The sequence below is a fragment of the Hyperoodon ampullatus genome (assembly GCF_949752795.1).
Source record: "Hyperoodon ampullatus genome assembly, chromosome: 17".
NCBI lineage: Eukaryota > Metazoa > Chordata > Mammalia > Artiodactyla > Ziphiidae > Hyperoodon > Hyperoodon ampullatus.
The window spans coordinates 17789077-17797495 of NC_136930.1; positions in this window are offsets into that span (position 1 = coordinate 17789077).

The following is an 8419-nucleotide window of genomic DNA, read 5'->3' on the forward strand; positions in this document are numbered from 1 at the left end:
GAGGACATGGGGAGGGGGGAGGGTATGCCGGGACGAAGTGAGAGAGTGGCATGGACTTATATATACTACCAAATGTAAAATAGATAGCTAATGGGAAGCAGCCACATAGCACAGGGAGATCAGCTCGGTGCTTTGTGACCACCTAGAGAGGTGGGATAGGGAGTGTGGGAGGGAGACGCAAGAGGGAGGAGATATGGGGATATATGTACACGTATAGCTGATTCACTTTGTTATACAGCAGGAACTGCAGAAACTAACACACCATTGTAAAGCAATTATATTCCAATAAAGATGTTAAAAAAAAAAACTCCTTTGGGAAGGATAGAATTTTTTTTTTTGTCTTAAGCCTTTATTCATTATTTATATTTTGGCTACTTAATTACAATGTGCTGTCACTGAACTCCCTTACTAGGAAAAGCCAATAATATGGGTGAAAATGTAGAGATGTTAATGAAATGTAATTCAAAGTGTCAGGTAATTTTTGAGGCATATGGCCAGCATGTATAACTTTTTGTTTTATCAGATTAAGCTATCTTTTGAATGTAAGGTTCTGATATTCAATAGTCACACATATACGTCATCAAATATGCATTATATCAAAAATATAATGATATAATTTCAGAGATTCTATATTAAGTTTAGTGCTCAAAAGAAAGTAAAGGTTTGCATTAAGAAACTTAGATGAACTAAAAATTACTAGCACTAAAAGCAGAGGTGGCTATGTTGTAAAAATAGCCACAAATTCTTCTCATTTCTCCAGTCATTTCCTTGCAATCTTACCTTCAAGAAATAGCATCTGCAGAGCATGATATATTAGGCTTACCAGAGAGTAACCTACCAGAGATATTAGACATCATGTAGTGAAGAAAGTCACTGGAAGTCCATTCCAGGCAGAGTGGAGGGCCTCCTGAACACCTCATTAACCCCCCAGGCAGAACCATGCCCTAATGAAAGCCCTAAGTTAGACCTGGGCTTTTCAATCTTGGCACTATTGATATTGCAGGACAGATAATTCTTATGTGGAGGGGTTTCATGTGCTGTGGGATGTTTAGCGGCATCCCTGGTCTCTACCCACTAAACGCCAGTAACTCCCCTTTGCTCCCCTGTTGTGGCAACAAAAAAATGTCTTCAGATTTGACAAATGTCACCTGGGGAGAAAATCACCTCCTTTCAAAGACCACTGCTCTACACCCACCCTAACGAAGCCTAAAACCAAGCCCTGACAAGATCTGCAGGGGAGACAGATTTTGGAGGTTGGGTCCTGCCAAGTTAGAGTTGCTTGGGGAACGTCTTGGTTTTCCACATATCCTCTGTAACAAGGCATAAAACCGAACCTACACGATATGAAGGGTATTAGCCAGTAAATGAACTGCCTACTAGAACAAGTCAACGTCCTTTAGAGGAAAGATAACAGAATCCAGAGCCTGTAATGTATCACTAACAATGTCCAGTGCACAGTATAAAAACATTACCAGACATGCAAAAACAAAAAGTATTAGTAAATAGAAACAATGTAATATGACTCAAATGTTGGATTTAGTAAAGATTTTAAAGCAACTAAAGACCAACAGATCTACTATTTTTTTTGGTTTGTTTGTTTGTGGTATGCAGGCCTCTCACTGTTGTGGCCTCTCCTGTTGCGGAGCACAGGCCCCGGACGCGCAGGCTTAGCGGCCATGGCTCACGGGCCCAGCCGCTCCGTGTCATGTGGGATCTTCCTGGACCGGGGCACGAACCTGTGTCCCCTGCATCGGCAGGCAGACTCTCAACCACTGAGCCAACAGGGAAGCCCTAGATCTTCTATTTACTGAGCCTATTATGTGTCAGGAACAATGCTAGGCCCTTTACATATAGTATCTCTTATTCTCAAGAGAACTTTGTTCTTATCTGCAATTTACAGGTGAGAAAACCAAGCCTCAGTGAGATGTGGTATCTGATGCAAGCTAATACATATATTAAGTGTGAAAGCCAGGATACAGGATCTGCATCTAGATCTGATAGTCAAGCCTAGGCCCCAGACAAGCCAGCCCATTCTCACAACTTCCACACTTTCCATTGTTGTTCAGGTACATCTTACAAATCAATAATTTCCAAAGTTAATGCATGGATAAATATTCTTGGCAGAAAGTTTTTTTTTTTGTGGGGGGGTTCACGGGCCTCTCACTGTTGTGGCCTCTCCCGTCGCAGAGCACAGACTCCGGACGCACAGGCCCAGCGGCCACAGCTCACGGGTCCAGCCGCTCCGCGGCACGTGGGATCTTCCCGGACTGGGGCACAAACCCGTGTCCCCGGCATCAGCAGGCGGATTCTCAACCACTGCGCCACCAGGGAAGCCCCCCCCCCCCCATTTTTTCTTAAGAACAGAAGGCTCGAAAAAATAAAAATGAATAGATCTTTTAATTCTTTTAATAGAATTAAAAGAAAATACAGTCTGATTAAGTCAATAGATAAGGATTCATAGTAGAGAAATAAAAACCATAAAAAGGACTAAATGGACATTCTAAAATAGAAAAGCACTATAACTGAAGTGAAAAATTCATTGGATAGGCTTCACAGCAGATAGGAGATGGTAAAGGAAAGACAAAGGAACAGAACTTCAGGGACACGTGAATAATATCAGATGGTCTAATATATGTGTTATAGGAGTCTTAGAAAGAGAAGAAAGTAAGAATGAGGCAGGAAAAATATATAATTAAATAATGCCAAATTTCCTCAAATTTGATGGAAACCATTGACTTACAAATCTAAGAAAATTGAGCTCAATGAAAGATAAATACCAAGAAAGCTGCACCTAGGCACATCATAGTGGACTGCTGAAAACTAAGCATAAAAATAAAATCTTGAAGGCAGCCAGAGGGGAAAAAGGACATATAACATACCAGTGAACAACAATAAGAAAGTTTGCCTAGTTTTTATCAGAAACAGTGGATGTCAGAAGAGAGCAGAAATGTCCTGAAAGTGCTGACGGGAAAAAAAATCCTCAGAATTCTATATCCAGAGAAAATATCTCTTAAAAACTGAGTGAAATATAGACATTTTCAGATAATGGAAGCTGAGGGAATTGGATCTTGCAGGCCTGCAAAACAAAAAATTCTAAAGGCATTCTTGAGACTGATGAGGGAATGAAACCAGATGAAAACCCAAATCTACACAAATGAGAAAAGAAGTTTGCCAGAAGTGGCAACATGTGGATGGTATAAAAGATTATTTTTATCACTTCATAATTTCCTTAAAAGGCACCTGACTGTTTAAAACAAAAATGATAACATTATAGGTGGATTTTATAATATATGTAGAAGTAAATATATGACCAAAAAAAGCACAGAAGTTGGGGGCGTTGGATAAGTGGAATTATAATATTGTAAGGCTGTTAGATTTGTGGAGTATATGTATGAAATGTGAAGGGGGTGTGTCAAGTGTCAAGTAACAAGTGAGAAGTGTGAAGAAGGAAGTGTTGTCAAGTGTAATGTGTGAAATTGTACAATTTTGACTCAAACCAGACTCTAATAAAGAATGCAGGGGGCTTCCCTGGTGGCGCAGTGGTTGAGAATCTGCCTGCTAATGCAGGGGACACGGGTTCGAGCCCTGGTCTGGGAAGATCCCACATGCCGCGGAGCAACTAGGCCCATGAGCCACGACTACTGAGCCTGCGCATCTGGAGCCTGTGCTCCGCAACAAGAGGCCGCGATAGTGAGAGGCCCGTGCACCGCGATGAAGAGTGGCCCCCGCTTGCCACAACTAGAGAAAGCCCTCGCACAGAAATGAAGACGCAACACAGCAAAAATAAATTAATTAATTAATAAAAACTCCTACCCCCAACATCTTCTTAAAAAAAAAAAAAGAATGCATTGTTAGCCCTGAAAGAACACTAAAAATTCTAAAGAGCTAAGAAACCAATAGAAGTAATATAAATAAAATATCAATGAAATGAACAACAGAATGACAAAAGAGAAGAGACAAATGGAAAACAAATAGCAAGGTGGTAGACTTAAACACACTATAGCAATAATTACATTAAATGTAAATGTAATATAAATTATATTAAATGTAAAATGTTCCCACTGAAGGTCAGAGATTGTCAGATTAGATAAGAATGGAAGACACAAGTATATGCATCTATTAAAGATGCACTTTAAATTTAAATATATGCATAAATTGAACATAAAAAGAAAGTAACATACCAACCAAATGGCACAAGAAAGCTGGTGTATGTTAATTTTAGAAAGAGTAGACTTTAAGACAAAGCATTTTACAAGAGATAAAAGGGACATTTATAAGTCAAAAGAGGACCAATTCATTAGGAAGACATAATCATAAATGTATATGTATCTAATTACCAAGCTTCAAAATTCATGAAGAAAAAATTGACAGAACATATGGAAAAGTATAATGGAAGTGTTGAACACCACTTTCTCAGTGATTAATAAACAAGTAGACAAAAATTAGTTTAGATATAGAAGATCTGAGCACATTCTCAACCAACTTGAGCTAATCAACATTTACAAAACACTGTACCCAATAACCATGGAATAAACATTCTTTTCAACTGCATATGGAAAGTTCATCAAAGCAGACATATGTTAGATCATAAAAGTAATCTCTATATGTTTTCAAAAATTTGTAAATTACAGATTGTATTCTATGACCACAATAGAGTTGTATCAGAAATCAATAACTAAATTATTTAGAAATGACAAAACATTTGGACATTAAATAACACATGTCTAAATAACCCATGTCTCAATGATGAAATCACAAGAAAATAATAAAAATATTTTGAGTTGAATGATAGTAAAAATACAACATATCAAAATTTGTGGGATACAGGAAAGGTAGTGCTTAGAGGGAAATTTATAGCTTTAAAAGTCTATAATAGAAGAGAAGGAAGGTTTAAAAAAGTTGACATGTTTCCACTTTAAGAGGTAAAGAAAAAGAGTAAATTAAACCTAAAATAAGTAGAAGGAAAAAAAAATAGAAGGAAAAAATAATAGGAAAAAATAATAAAGTCAGCACAGAAGTCTATGATTTAGAAACAGAAAAATTAACAAAGCTCAAAATTCATTCTTTGAAAGAGTAATAAAATCAATAAGCCCCAACAGGACAAACCAAGAAACGAATAAATATAAATTACCAATATTACAAATAAAAGAAGAAATACTATTATATATCTTACCGATTTTAATAGGAAAATAAAAGAGTATTAGGAACAAATTGTGCCAACAAATTTGGCAATTAGATGAAATGGATAAGTTTTTTGAAAAATACAACTTTCAAAAAGCGACTCAAGAAGTGGACAATTGGAATAGCCATATAACTGTTAAATACATTGAATTTGTAATAATAATCAAAAAACTTTTCACAAAGAAAACTCAAGGCCCAGACAGTTTCACTGGTAAATTCTATCATGCACAAAGTAAGAAATAATACCAATCATATATAAACTCTCCTTCAGAAAGTAGAGAGAGGAATGTTTCCCAAGTCATTTCATGTGATCAGTATAAGCCTGATACCAAAATCTGACAAAGATTTATAAGAGAAGAGATCAGAGACTGTTATGGACTGAATGTGTCCTCCTCCATCCCCTGCTCTGATTCGTATATTGAAACCTTACACTCCTGATGTGATGTTACTAGGAGGTGGGGCCTTTGGGCGGTAATTAGGAATAGATGAGGTCAGGAAAGGGGTCCGAGTTTGCTTAATGTCTGCTTTCCACCATGTGAGGACACAATGAGAAGTTGGCCGTCTACAACTTGGAAGAGGGCTCTTTCCAGAACTCAATCATCTGGTATCTTGATCTTGAACTTGTAGCCTCCAGAACTGTGAGAAATTAATTTCTGTTATATAGAAGCCACTGGTCTATGGTCTGTTATAGAAGCCTGAATTGAATAAGAGAGAGGCAAGTATCCCTCACGAACAAAGATTCAAAAATCCTCAACAAAGTACAGGCAAATGAACTCACAAATATATACAAAAGATTTACAACTACATTATGGCCAAGTAGAGTTTGTTTACAGAATGCAAGCTTATTTTAATGTTTGAAAAGCACACAACATAATTAACTACATTAACTGAACAAGGATGAAACATTATATGATCAACTCAGCACATACAGAACAAGATTTTGGTAAAATTCAACACACATTCAAAATAAAACCATTCAGCATAGTAGGAAGAGAAGGAAACTTTCTCAACCTGATAAAGGCATCTACAAAAAATCCAAGTTAATATCATTTAATGGTGAAAGACTGACATTTTCCCTCTTAGATCAGGAATAAGGTAAAGATGTCACTGTCATCACTTCTATTCATTATCCTACTGGAATCAATAGTACAATAAGGCAACTTCTAAAAGAAATAAAAGGTATAAAATCAGAAAGGAAGAAAAAAACCCTGTTTCTGTTTGCAATTGATATGACTGTCTATATAGAAAATCTTAAGGAATCTTCTAAAAAAACTTAAAAATATTAAGTGAAGTTATCAAGGTCACAGAATACAAGATCAATATGAAGAACTCAATGTATTGATATGTACTAGCAATATACATTTGAAAAATGGAATAAAAAATTCCTTTTACAATACATCAAAAAGATAAAATACTTAGGTTTAACAGAGGATGTGCAAGACAGTTACACTGAAAACCTCAAATATTTGATAAGAGAAGTTAGTGAAGATCTGACTCAATATTGTTAAGAAGTCCATTCTCCCTAAATTTATCTATAGATTCAGTGAAGTGCCAGCTGACATCCAGTAACCCTTCTCCCCTTTTAAAAAGGAACTGACAATCTTATTCTAAAATTTATATGAAAATACAAAGGACCTAGAAGAATGAAAACAACTTTGAGACAGAACAAAGCTGGAGGCAGGACTTACATTATCTTTTTACAGTCTCTTCAAAAATGGTGCTGGAACAAAGAGATATCTATATAAAAATATATATACCTCAACGCTAATCTCAAACGGTACACAAAAATTACTTTAAATATATCACAGACTTAAATATACAAGCTACAACTATGAAACTTCTAGAGGAAGATATAAGAGAAAATTTTTGCTACTTTGTGATGAGCAAAGACTCCTTAGAGAGAGAGGACACAGAAGAGTACTCATCATCATAAATGATAAATTAGACTTCATCAACATTATAACTGCCTGCTTTCCAAAAGACACCATGAAGAAAATAAAAAGGCAAATTCTAAAATGGAAGAAAATATTCACAATATTTGTATCTAACAAAAGACTTAAAGCCAGAATATATGACGTATCCTTACAATGCAATAATAACAAACAAATAGTTCAATTTGAAAATAATTGAATAGAGACTTCATAAAAGAAGGTACATAAATGGTCAACAAGCACATGAAAAATGCTCAACATCATTATTCATCAAATCCAATGAGATAGTTGGATTCAACTGGAAATAAAATAAACCAATCATTATGCCAGTAAAGAAGGTATTAACATTATACAGTCTAAGCCAAATCCAAATTAAAACCACAGTGAGGTACTACTTTCTATCCACTAGAAGGGCAAAAATTAAAAAGACCGATGATATTGATTCTTGACAAGGATATGGAGCAACTGGAACTTTTATAAATTTAAAGGGAAAGGTAAATTTTACATCCACTTTGGAAAACAGTTTTGCAGTATCTTATACATTAAACAGGTACTTAAAATATCTAACAATTCCACTCTTAGGCATTTATCCCAATGGACTGATAACCAATATCCACATTTAGGTACAAGGCCTATACACAAATGTTTATAGCAGCTTTAATAATACTAGCCAATTATTGGAAACCATTGAAATGTACATCATAGATGGATAAACTGTGCTATATTTGCACAATAGAATACTATTCATCAATAAAAAGAATGAACTAATGATATATACACTAATATAGATGAATCTCAAAATCACATTATGTGAAAGAAGGCATGGGCTCACACATGTGACTTAAACCCAAGAGTGACCATCACTAGCCAAGAGCCCTGAACTTGTCCTGTGTCTGACGTGAGTGAGAGTCACCTCAAATCAGTGTGTCAACACTATTCTGGTGAACCAACCTCATGTGATCCTGTGAAAGAAAAACTGCACTGGTCAGTAGGAATGATTTGCCTAGTAGGCTGCTCTCCTAGAACTGGGTTCTGATCTGGAGAGTCCCATAGTTGCGGATTATGGGGTTCCTCAGGGCATGTGGTGACCCTACATGTAGGTAGGTAGTTGGAGATTGTCCCAAATGGGAGAAAGAGGGATGTGAGTCCAGGTCCAAGTTTGAAGTTCTCCACTTGCATGGAATTGCTGGTCATTGCCAGTCCCAGGCACCTGAGGAGAACTTAGGAAAATGTAAACATATCCCTCTAAAGTGCAGGGAATCACGGGGGGTACCTTGGGGGTGTACCCTGGAGGTACCTAGACTGCT